General features: G+C 38.9%; 1 pseudogene; it reads left to right on the plus strand.

Moving 5' to 3' along the window:
* Positions 1-828: 828 nt before the first annotated feature.
* On the plus strand, positions 829-4280 carry LOC110726218 (annotated as a pseudogene).
* Positions 4281-13495: the final 9215 nt, after the last annotated feature.

Below are 13495 nucleotides of genomic sequence, written 5' to 3' on the forward strand. Positions count from 1 at the left end.
ATAGGCCTCTCTCAGCTGCTCGGGGGTCATATCACCAGGTTCCATCACGAAGGTTGGGTTTGGGTTTGCAGGGTTTTGAGGGTTTTACCTAGTTGTATCCCCACAGACGGCGCCAAATTGTTTATGCTAAATTTCGTTAAGTGGGATTGAATAGCAAAATTTAGGTTACGAATCAACTAAATAAAACCTTAAATGAAAGCGATAACAAAATAAAGAAAAACAAAAGGAATTGGTGACGCGAAAAACCCAAAGAAGGTAAAAACCGCGGGTAGAATGAGGATCTACCAAACTTTCACTATGTAAAATATCGAACAAAAGGGATTACAATGTATGATCAATGTGATTTTAGTAGCTAGGTTGCAATGTGTCTAATGTCGATGGTTCCTTTCCCTTATATAGATGATGCCTAGGGTTTAATGTGGCCGTTGTAGAATAATAAGATGCTTCCTTGATATCCGGAACTATCTCCTTGACTCACGGCACTTAGCTTAGCCCAATAACGGTTTGATTTTACTGATGGGAAACCTAGTCTTTCCAGCTTATCGCTCCCTAGAAAATAGGGGAGTTGTTATCTTTGCTTCGTCCGCCGAGTCTGGGCTCAGTCGTCGATCTTCGCTCTTCGTCGTTGACCCTTGCTGACTTATGCTTACTTTGACTTACTAAAATTTACCCATAACAAGATAAATTAATTTTTTGTGTAATTGAAGAATAATATAATTAGAGGAACCAAGAGACACAAATGAAGAGACAAATATGAAAACTAACCATTTTATTTTTTAAGGGATTGAAAGCGTTTGGGATAACAATGCATCTTGTGTAAGACTGGACATACTATGTGGCCGGTTGTAAAAGAACAAAGTAACCCCTACATAACATTAACAGAGTTACCTCTATAACACTAACAAATTAAACCCATAATAATCGATCACACGGTGTGAGCATGTGGTCAGTCACGTATGAAAATTTGTGTTGGGATAAAGAAGAGGTTATTCAATTTCATTTTTGTTTCAACTAAAATGTAAATAAAAAATACTTCCTATAAACTAGTAAAACTTGAATTTTTACCATTTGAAACAGAGAGGTCGGGTGAAACTAAAAGTCTAAGTGAAGCAGTTAACTGAGAAGTGAGTTTGGAAGATGAACGGAGGAAAAGAAGCAAAATTATGGCCGGCGATAGGAATCGATCTCGGAACCACTTACACATGCGTCGGAGCATGGTCCCCACAACAAGACCGCGTTGAGATAATCACCAATGAATTAGGCAACCGTACGACGCCGTCTTGGGTCGCATTCAACGATACGCAGCGTCTCGTTGGCGAGGCTGCCACCAACCAAGCCGGGAATAATCCTACCAACACCATTTTTGGTTTTTTTTTCTTTTTCCCTCTTCTTTTATGCTTTAAAGTTTTGTGCTTTATCATTTTTTTTTTCCTTATTTTGAAACCCTCAAAAATAGTAATATTGTAATTTTGTATACCCTTTATTTTAGAATAACAAAATGTATTTGGATGAATTTGATTTCTTCTTGTATTATAGATGTTGTATGGAAAAATTAAGAATATTGTTGAGATTATCCTATTATTGCTGTTTTACTACATAGTTTAAGAAAGAAGCACAAAAAATATTTTGGGTCATCTTGTTTTGGATCATTACTCTTTTGGGTCGAATTGGAAGTAATGGTGATAGATTATTTGGAGATGTTCGGAAAATAAATGTCTTGTTTATTGAAATAGAAAGCTCAATTAAAGTAGTGAAGTGAGGTTGGGAAGGAGATAAGTGTTATTAAGGTTATGTTAACTTTAGCAGTTAAAAGAGTATAGTTTGAAGCTAAATCGTAATAAATTTGCTCCATTTTAAATGATGTATGAATTGGTCGGGAAACACTTTTAAGTATTTCTTCTTTAAGATGATTATAAAATAGAGCTTTTTTATGAAAGAAATTTTACTGTGAAGTTAGTGGCTTGTTATGTGAGCATAGTACAAAGTATTGAATATCGAAATTGTCTCGTGTCAAACTGGCTGTCTTCTTAGGCTTTTGGTCTTGAATTTGATATTGTAAACAATTAAGATTAAACAAACTCATAAGTTTTCAATTAAGGAAAGGGCAGTAAAGATCAAACACTTGAATATAAGATGTGATCAGATTTTTGTTTCTGAGCTAGCAGTCGCTGTGCTTAGTTAGCTATAATATGTAATCATAATTTGCAAGTGTCTTGTAAAATTTGTCAACTCGTCTTGAACTTTTTCTGCCATGTTATTTGCAACTTACATTTGAAGAGGGAACATGTTTTGTGTAATTAGCCATTGCTATTTGTATTAGTCACTTTGTGACAGTAACTTTCAGTTGGTATTATAATTTTAGATACTATTGGAATCCAGTGACGGGATTTGATTTATTTTGGAGATGATGATGAGATCCTTTTTTTTTTTATCTTTAATTTCGTAGATGCTAAGAGGCTTATAGGTAGAAAATTCAGCGATGAAATGGTACAAAAAGACATTAAGCTCTGGCCATTCGAAGTGATTCCTACTGCTGATGGAGAGGATTTCAAGAAGCTTATAATTGTAGTTACTTACAAGGGTGAAGAGAAACAATTTGCTCCAGAGGAGATATCCTCAATGCTTCTCATGAAGATGAAACAGATATCAGAGGCGTATCTTGGTTCAGAAGTTAAGAATGCTGTTGTTACTGTTCCTGCTACTTCAATGATGCCCAGCGGCAAGCAACTAAAGATGCTGGTGTCATTGCTGGCCTGAATGTTATGAGGATAATTAATGAGCCAACCGCAGCTGCCATTGCATATGGTCTTGATAGGCAAGGTACTAGCAGTGATGTGACAAAGAATATTTTGGTTTTTGACCTTGGTGGTGGAACTTTTGATGTCTCTTTGGTCGCAATCAAGAAGGGTGTTTTCGAAGTAAAAGCTGTTAGTGGGGATACCCACCTTGGTGGAAGAGATTTTGACAATCGATTGTTAAGCCATTTTATTGCTGAGTTTGAGAGGAAACACAAGAAAGATTTAAGTGACAATCGTAGGGCTGTTGGAAGGCTGAGAGCTGCTTGTGAGAAGGCTAAGAGACTCCTTTCTTCAACTACAGAGACTACTATTGAGATTGATTGCCTTTTTGAGGCAGTAGATTTCTCTTGTAGCATTACTCGTGCCCGATTTGAAAAGATGAATATGGATTTGTTCCAAGATTGTATGTTACCTGTTCAAATGTGTTTGAGAGATGCCAAGATGGAAAAGAGTGAAATTCATGATGTTGTTCTTGTGGGTGGGTCAACCCGAATACCAAAGATTCAGCAATTGTTGCAAGATTTTTTCGATGGAAAGGAGCTTTGTAAAAGTATTAACCCAGATGAGGCCGTGGCGTGTGGAGCTGCTTTTCACGCTGCAATCTTGGCTGGTGTAGGTAGTAATAAGAACTCTGTGCTTGTGGATGTTACTCCTCTGTCCCTTGGTATGCAATTATACTTTGGTAACATGAAAGTAATAATTCCTCGGAATACGTCAGTCCCAACGAAGATGATCAGCAGAGTTAGTACTGCGGTTGACTACCAGAAAACTGTACAATTTCCAGTATATGAGGGTGAGAGACCCATTGCTAATGAAAACAACTTATTGGGCCAATTTTCTCTGCATATCCCTCCAGCACCTCAAGGCGTCCCTCAGTTTGATGTCTGTTTCAACATTGATGTTGATGGCATTTTAACTGTGTCTGCAGAGCTTGTTGGCACAAACAACAAGGACCAAATCACCATCGCCAATCACAGTGGGAGGTTATCAAAGGAATCGATTGGCAAGATGATGAAGTCTGCCCAAAAGTATAAGGCTGAGGATGAGGAGCGCAAGAAGGCAGCCATGGTTAAAAACAAGTTGGAGAATTATATATACGAGGTTAAGGGAACCTTAAGAGGTAGTGGAACGAAGATGAATAACAAGGACAAGAGAAAAGTGGGTGATGCCATTGAGAAGATAACCCAGTGGCTGGAGTGGAACTATTTGCTTGCTGAAGCTGTCAAGTTTGAGGAGAAAATAGAAGAACTTAAAAGCATCTGCAAACCTATGTTCGCAAAGATGCACCAGCAGGAGGATGGTACTCCTAAGGCTACCCGTGGTTGCTCCAAGATTGAGATTATAGAACTCGATTAAGCTTTAATCATATAGCGAACCTGATCACAACTATTTTGTCATTAGTCTTTTAGTACAAGTGATCCATTAGGCAGATATGAATATGGCTGTTGATTTTATCAGCAAGTGCCTGTACAGAATGTTCCACCTGAGTACTTGCAGTTCTCATGTATGCCTTGCTTTGCTATGATATGCTTGCTCATTTTTTGAGCTTGCACCCTGATTTAGAGGCTGTTTGCTTACATAACTGTCTGCTTGTCATTATTATACCTGAAACTGAAAGTTTAAAAATAAGATAAAAGCTAATAATGTCCCGCTTCAGTCTCAAAATGCTCCTCTCCATTTATTCATTTTTCCCTTAAAAATTGGGTTAATTGAATGGCAGGTAAATCGGAATATGCGTATATGCAATTTAGTATTAATTTTTTTTTCTCTATACAGTAGGGATGGCAATGGGTCCAAGGCAACACATGAGTATTTGTCTGCTGTCATTCTCGTTGTCTTTTCTATTACCTGTTTCTAGCAATTTTTGAATCTCTAATCAATAAAGGGAGCAGCAGTGACTCTTCAAAGGTAAGAATAATAAAAATTGATATAATCTGCTGGGTTTGGAAATAAGCAGTCAGACCCTCTAATTACAATGTTCAGAATGCTTTGAATGAACTTCATTTTCCCTGCTAAATTATAACACCTGTTTGTGCAGCTGATCATTTTTGATACTTTGCTTTTGGAAATGTAGTCTTCCTTTTTGCAACGAGCATCCAGCCGTCCTAGGCCTTCAAGTCATAGCCTCATAGGCATGGACCAAGCATTGGAAACTCATTTATTTTTGGACGAGATGACAGCAATAGCTGGAGCTCAATGACTTTGCTGACTCCCTCAATCTGGTAAGCTTAATTCACAAGTCATTGTAACTATTAAAGGGAGCATCTATTCTCAGTTTTAAGCTAACTACAGTCCTTAACTTTTTATCCACACTAAAGCATACAAGTTCCCTACTTACAATTAAATTCAAGTGAGACTAATAATGAATTCTGGATTGATGTCCCCATATCTAAAGTCTGGTGTGTATGTTACTATGATTCTTCATTTCACCGTAATTGCCTATCTTGGATCCTTGAAACTCGGTTGTAGGCTAAATAATAGAAAAAATGACTTTGTTCCCTTATTGACTTATTAAAAGAACAAGGACAGAATTTGGTAAAATGTAACCATCATACACGTATGTATGTTAAACTAACCTGAAAAAATACATTAGTTCTAATTATTTGCTATTAGACTGCCTCAAATTCGACGTAATTTGGAATAAAGACCTGTTCAACTTTCACCTGCTGTAACTGATAACAATTTATCACAATCTATGCATAAACCAAAGTATTGTATGTTTATACTAGCTAAAAGACGCAGCTAATTAAATTAAAAAACTACGGATTTGTGTTACTAGATAAATTCCATTAGGCAGATATGCAGTTCTTGTGTATGCCTTCTTTGCTATAATAAGCTTGCTCTCATCTTTAGCTTGCACCATGATTTGGAGGCTGTTTGCCTAAATAGCTGTTTGCTTGTCATTTTGTTGTTCCTGAAGCTGAAAGTTTAAAAATAAGCTAAAGCTTATAAAGTCCAGCTTCTGTCTCAAAAAGCTCCCTCCATTTATTCTTTATTCCCTTAAAAATTTGGGTGATTGAATGTCTGGTAAAATGAGGTATGCATCTACGCAATTTGCACTAATTTTTCTCTTTAGACTTTAGAGTAGGAATGGCAATAGGTGCAAGACTTGATCTAGACCTGATTAGACTTGATCCATCTTTTTGGGTTTGGATCCAAAGAATTTAGACCCAACAGGTCTAGGTTTGTATGCTCTAACAATTACAGACCCAAATCCTATTTGACCTGATCCATGGACTCGCTTGATCCAAAAAACCTAAAGAGTAATTAAAAGAAAATAGTGTAGGGAAATAGATTGTTAAAATTTGGTGTGACTGTGAGTTGTAACTCGTAGTACGAGTGTTTTGACACCAGATCCGTGTGCGTGCACACCCTTGTCTATTGGCGATGAGGGCGCTAGCTAAGTGTGGAAAGGGCTCCTAAGCATGGAGCAACACAAGCTGGAGACAAGTCTGATGTGCACTCTTGCCTATTGGTGATAGAGTGGAGTCAAAGGTTGATCGAGGCTTGTGACTGCAAGCAGTTTGAGGTGGGCACAAACGGGTCTGATGACTAATTTTACTTGTTTTAGAGTCTCTTTGGATTTTTTTTTTTTTTTTTTGTTATTTGGGTGGTTTTATAACTTGTAATATCAGACACAGTCTTTGGTGTAGGCCATCCTTTCACCGCCTCAATCTTTGCTGGATCTACTTCTACTCCATCCTTGGAACCCAAATGACCCAGAAATGCTACCTTCTCCAACCAAAACTCACATTTAGAAAACTTCGCATAAAGTTTGTTCTCCCTTAAGGTTTGTAGAATTGCCCGCAAATGTTCTACATGTTCCTCTTTATTCTCAATGTGAGTTTCTTTCTCTTTGTTGCTTTTTGTTGGTGATGTATATTTAGGTTGTGATTTGGGACTTGTCTGGTTTGGATAGTGTTTTCAAAATTCTTTAGTTTTGAGGGAAAGGGTGATCGGGTTGGCTAAAGAGATGAAGAGGTTATATGATATTGTGAATAATAATGAAGCTAATATGAATACCGCGACGAGACAGTTTATAACTATGAAGAAACAGTTTGACGATGCGGCTAAGAAGGTGATCGAACTAGAAAGTCGGTTAGAGGAGCAAGCAAAAAAGATGAGGAGCAAGCAAAAAAGGTGGATGAGAAAGCCCAACAGCTGAAGGACCAAGCCAAGAAACAGAAGGAACAAGCCCAGCAATTGGAGGACAAGGTTGTGGTTATACAAGATCGAGATGAAGCTTTGTCAAAGGTGAAGGAAGAGTTGTCGACAGTTAAAAGGACTTGGACGACGCTTTAGATGAGAGTGTTAAATTGGAGATCAAGCTTAGGGTTTAGCTGATGAAGGAGTACCTAGATGGGAAGGCTACAAAGTGGCGTCTGCAGGAAGAAATTGATCATTTCTTGGCCAACGGAGGGACTATTGTCGAGCTGGAGAAGATGCTGTAATTGTTTCGACTGCGAAGTCGGAACCTCATACGTCGAATGTTGTTCCTCCTACCACTAACAAAGCTTCGGCACAACCAACGATTGGTGAAGGTGTTGGAGACAATGCCCTATCGACAAGATCATAAAATATGTCGTCGAAAGAGTGAATGCTAATGGCGAAGCTAATGCTTGAAGGCCATTGCTTGTGATGGTTTCTTTTGCTATGTATTTATGCTTTTGTTTTGCACTTTGATACTTTAGTTTTTCACTTGGATGTTTTTGTCATGGCTTTTGAATATTTTTGTTTGGATATTATTGTCTTTTTTTCCACTTGATGGCAAGTGGTTCTTGAAGCTGATGGCGAAGCTGATGCTTGAAAGCCATTGCTTGTGCTGGTTTCTTTTGCTATGTATTTATGCTTTTGTTTTGCACTTTGATACTTTAGTTTTTCACTTGGATGTTTTCGTCATTGCTTTTAAATATTTTTGTTTGGATATCATTGTCTTTTGTTCCACTTGATGGCAAGTGGTTCTTTTGAACACTGTTATGACTTTTGTCATAGCTTTGCACGTAGTATTTTCCCTTTGTCTCGTCTGTTACTATTGCTTGCATGTGTTATAACTTTGTTCTGTGAACAGTGTGCAAAACGTAAGATCAATTTTGAACAAAATTTAAAAACCTGAAGAACACTTATATGAAATTTAGTTGAATCATAAAATGAAAATACTGGAAAGAGCGAACATTTGATAAAGCAAATGGTTAAAGGAGTAAATTCATTGATGCATAAGAATTGAAAAAACTTATTAATTTTATTCAATTGTCATTGTACAAAGTATTCATCGAAGGCTTTATGTAGCATATGTATACTCGAGTTTTGGCCTTCATTGTTTGCCAATGCCCCTTGCGCCCAGCGTCGACGCTGAACACTGAAGACTAAGTTCGTAGTTTAGGTATCAGGTGTGGCGTCGGACGCTAAGGTCAGATTTGCCCGGGCTTCGTTTCGTCATAATGTTTTCGTTTGACCGGCGGCTTTCCTCATCCCTTTGAAGGATGTCAGTGTAGCCAACATCTATCTTTTTGTCATTTGTCGTGATTTTTGGTCATGACCTGAGTTCTTTGTTTCGTCGCTTGTGTTTCGTCGATCGTTGTACTACAAAACCAACATGGTTAGAGTACCAATGGCCGTTGGCTCGGCCAACGACCCTCTGATGCTTAAGTCAGAACTCGTAGTGAAAATAGATAATCAAATGTAAGTAAATCAAATGTGAGATCGGAGGCGTTACCTACGTCAGCGGACACTTTTTGATATTCTAAAAGTAATAGTTTCACAGATGAGTTGTGTTCCAACTTCTTGGAACAGGTTTACCTTCCTTGTCGTATAATCGATAAGCGTCATTGCCAATGACTTGGGTGATCAGGTACGGGCCTTCCAATAGGGGAGCTAGCTTTCCGTCGGCGGGGTCTTTTGCATTCTGAAACGCTTTTCTTAGCACCTAGTCGCATAGATGGAACGCCTTTGCTTTGACTTTTTTGTTGAAGCTTCTGGCGACGATTTGCTGTTATGCTGCCATCTTGATTAGGGCTGCTTCACGCATCTCTTCGACTGCGTCTAAGTTGCTTTCCATTTCTTTCTTAATTTCTTTTTCCGCCATCAAGCCAAATCGAGACGTAAGGAAATCGACTTCTACTGGGAGGACGACTTCACATCCGTAGATGAGGGAGAAAGGCGTATGTCTTGTCACGGACCTTGGAGTTGTCCTATTAGCCCACAGAACGGATGGGAGCTCGTCGGCCCACCTGCGGCCTTTACTTCTTTAACCTTTTCTTGATGGCATTCATGACGACCTTATTGCTGGATTCTGCTGTCCGTTGGCTTGGGGATATCTTGGTGTCGATGTCCTTAGCTCTATTCGGAATTTCCTGCAAAATGAACGAGTTTTGTCACTAATAAACTGTGATCCGTTGCAAGAGACTATCACCGACGGAATGCCGAACCTGCAAATAATGTTAGTTCATAAAAAACAAATTCTTTGTCCGTCACCTGCTTCAAGGAAATTGCCTCGATCCATTTAGAGAAATAATATGTTAGTGCTAGCATGTAAACTTTTTGTCCTAGTGCAGTAGGTAGCTTTCCGACGATGTACATTCCCCATCTCATGAAAGGCCATGAAGATAAGGTTTGGTGCAAGGATTCCGACGGTTTGTGAACCGTATTGGAGAATCGTTGACAGCTATCACATTTGGCAACGTACTGGATGGCGTCTTCGTGGAGTGTTGGCCAGAAGTATCCTTGTCCACCTGCAAGGGTTCCGACGGTTTGTGAACTGTATCCCTTAGTACACTGTAAAAACGTTCCGTATCCACACCAGTCGTTGTCGTTGTAGGTGTCATCAACGGGAAGGATTACTTTTGTGGATACGGAACGTTTTTGCAGGTGGACTAAGGGAATCGATGTAAAGGTGGTCTTTTTTAGCACGGAGGTTAAGTTTGCAAGTGCATCGGCTTAGGAGTTTTGGTCTCTTGGGATTTATTGGATTGTGAAGGGGTTGAAGTGTTTTGATTTTTCTTTGGCTACTTCGAGGTAGGCTGGCATTTTGGAGTCTTTTTCTGTAAAGTCTCTTGTCATCTAGCTGACGATGAGGAGAGAGTCATTGTATACGTTTAGGGATGTTGCCCCCAGATCTTTGGCGACGATCATTCCTGCAATTAGTGCTTCTTATTCTGCTTCGTTGTTCGTTGCTTTGAAATCGCAAGATATAAATCGCACTATCATGTCCCCTTGTGGCGACTTTAGCACCATTTCTAGGACAGCTCCTCGTTAATTGGACAATCTGTCGACAAACAGGATCCACTTGCTTTCTTTTCAACGTTGTTTATTTCTTCCACTTCCTTGTCATCTGTGGCTTGCCGATCGGGCTAAAGTCAGCCAAAAAATCAGCCAATGCCTGTGACTTTATTGCTCTTTCGAGGTTGGTACTCAATGTCGAACGTGCTTAGTGAAATACTCCATTTGCCCATACGTTCTGTTAACTCTGGTTTGCTCAAAACAGACTTGATAGGATAATTTGTCATCACCACTACGTGGTGGGTTTCAAAATAATGCCTTAATTTTTTAACAGTAGTAACTAAAGCAAGAACGAGTTTTTTCCAAGAGATGAATACCTTACCTCGGCTGGGAGTAATGCTTTACTTACTTAGTAAATTGGTAACTGCCGCGGCGTCGTCGTCTTCCCTAGTCAGGACAGCACTGACGGCGAAATATATAGCTGCAAAGATTCGTTAAGTTTTGGTTTCGACAGGAGTGGTGGCGTCATTAAATATGCCTTTAAATCCTACAATGCTTTCTCGTGATCGTCAGTCCATTCAAAGCCTTTATTTTTCGTAAAACATTGTAAAAGAGATGGCATTTGTCTGACGATCGAGAGATAAAGCGATTTACGCTGACACTCATCCTGCCAATTTATGGGTTTCCTTAATGTTTTGGGGGATAAAATATTTATTAAGGCCCAGAATTGGTCGGGATTGGCTTCAATTCCCCTTTGCGTTACGACATAACCAACAAATTCACCAGCAGATACTTCGAAAGAACATTTAGTAGGGTTAAGTTTCATACCATACTTTCACATAACCTTAAATATCTGACGAAGGTGGTCGACGTGATCTTCTGATTTCTTGGGTTTAACTAGAATGTCGTCAATGTATAGTACACCTCCATTGTGTCGCCTAACTGGTCCTTGAACATTTTGTTGACGAGTCTCTGATACGTCGAACTTGCATTCTTTAGACCAAAAGGCATAACTTTATAACAATATATACCTCTATTCGTCATGAAGGCCGTCTTTTCCTGATCGTCGGGATGCATGAGCATTTGATTGTATCTGGAGTAGGTGTCCATGAACGTCAAGAGCTCATGACTTGCTATTGCGTCTACCATGGCGTCGATGTGTGGCAATAGGAATGGATCTTTGGGGCATGCTTTATTGAGATCGGTGAAGCCGATACATATGATAGGCTAAATTCTTATCACCTAATCAAAAGTAATTCCTAAAACCACTAACTAAAATTGATAGGGAAGTAAGGTCGAATCCACAAGCAAACAACGTTCTTCTATTCCTAATTAATTATAATCTAAATTATTAAGAAACAAATAAGGTTTGTATGAATTAATCTAAGGAATAATTAATAATAAAAAGCCTAGGGTCACAGGTTCACCAATAATTAATACTCAAGGATAAAACATAACAAACAACGATTAATATTACAAACATAACATGATTAACAGGCTCTCGCAATTTATTAATCAACATAGATCTAACAGGCTCTCGAAATTTACTAGTTCTAAGTTCATATTGAAAATAGTCTTTAATATCACATCTGCTCGATTCATCAATTCAATATTACTATACTTTTACAATCAAATCACATCTGCTCGATTCATAATCCAGTTGTAAAGAATTAAAACAATTCAATAAGATTTATCATGCAATATCAATAATCAACCAAAACAATTCATCCCTTCATATTTGTTATGGCTCCCCCAAGAACCCTAGAAATTAACTACGCACACATATTTAAATATAAACTAATCAAAGCATATATAAAAGACATGATTAAAATCAAAGCACAAAAATCTAAAGCAATTAAAATCCAAGCGATGAACAAAGCAATAAAAGAGATGAGAAATAATACCGAATAAAGGAAATATGAAATTGCACTAAAAGGGGAAAACTTGAGTTAAACAATAATCCCTCACTAAAATCTCTCTAAAAGCTTAAGAATGAAAATTGTAATCTAAAAACATAGCTAATAAAGCTTACAAAAAGAGTTTAAATACTAAACCCAAAAATAACTAAAATGATAAGTCCTAAATGTCTCTGGAAATACTCGCGCCCGATCGGGCCCGCCTTTTTCTTCACACAGCCTTTCTGGGCATCCGCCCGATCGGGCCCGGTCTTTTTCTAGGCCGAGTTTTTCCTTCTTTTTTTTCCTTTCGGCTCCAAACATTTATGGCCCAAATTTACTCCTTCCTTGGTTCATTACTTAGACCAATTCCACGAACCAAGCCATTAGTCACCAAAATAATGGGTCTTAGGCTACAAACGACGGTCATGAATGTGACCATAGCTTCGATATCTCGTAGTGGCCGGAAAACCATAGAAATCACCAACAAATCGGGGAAATTCCTACAAAATAAATGCCAACTCTACAAAACACTCGAAACCACACATTAGTACTAAAAATAGCCCTGAAGAGCTCAGATATGCATAAAAATGGCCGTGGGACGAGGGATAAAATAGAATATAAAACACATATATCAGCATACTCTCCACTTGCCATTTTTCTTGCTGACGACGACGGCATTTCCGAGCCAATCTGGATATTTCACTTCTCTTATTTTCCCTGTATTGATCAGCTGTTGTACTTCATCGTTGATGATTTTGTTTCGTTCTACGGCAAACTTTCCACACTTCTGCTTTACGGGCTTGTGATTCAGATCAACGTTTAGCTTGTGCGAGATGACAATTGGATCTATGCCTGTCATATCTTCATGCGACCACACGAAACAATCTTTATTCTCTCGAAGAAAGGCTAGGATAGTATTTTTGAGTTCGGCGGTTAAGTTGGCTCCGACACGGACGATTTGATCTGGTTTTTTAGGGTCCAGAGGTATTTCGTCAATATCTAGGTCGTTAGGATTGTCTGGTGTCGCGCCTTGCTGTAATTGCTAGGTGGATTTCTTGCACGGTTTCAAGGTTTTTTTGTAGCAGTTTTTGGCTTCACGGGGTTCTCCTTTAATTTCTTGGATTCCCTAGGGGGTTGGAAATTTGAGAGTTTGATGGTAGGTGGAAGGGATGGCTTTTAGTTTGTAAATCCAGGGTCTGCCCATGATGGCATTATAGGCTGAGGGGAAATCTACGACGTTGAATTTGGTTTGAGGGTTTAGGCCGCTAGCAAAGGTGGGTAGGGTTATGTCTCCGAGAGTTGACATCGTTTCGCCGCTGAAACCCGACCAATACTGTTGATCTCTGGTGATGTCACTATCTTTCAGCCCCATTTCTTCCATGGTCTTCCGGATAGAACATTTGCGGAGCTTCCTCCATCGACCAACCCTTTTAAGCAAACAATTCCCAACCATCAATGAAATTACCAGAGAGTCTTCATGCTCTTTGGTGATGTTGTTGATGTCATCATCGTCAAAAGTGATGGCCATTGCTTCGAGCTTTTTCTCCAAAGGATCTCTTGGTTCTTCTGGGACGGCAGGATCAC

Source organism: Chenopodium quinoa, unplaced genomic scaffold (assembly GCF_001683475.1).
Source record: "Chenopodium quinoa cultivar QQ74 unplaced genomic scaffold, ASM168347v1, whole genome shotgun sequence".
Lineage (NCBI taxonomy): Eukaryota > Viridiplantae > Streptophyta > Magnoliopsida > Caryophyllales > Amaranthaceae > Chenopodium > Chenopodium quinoa.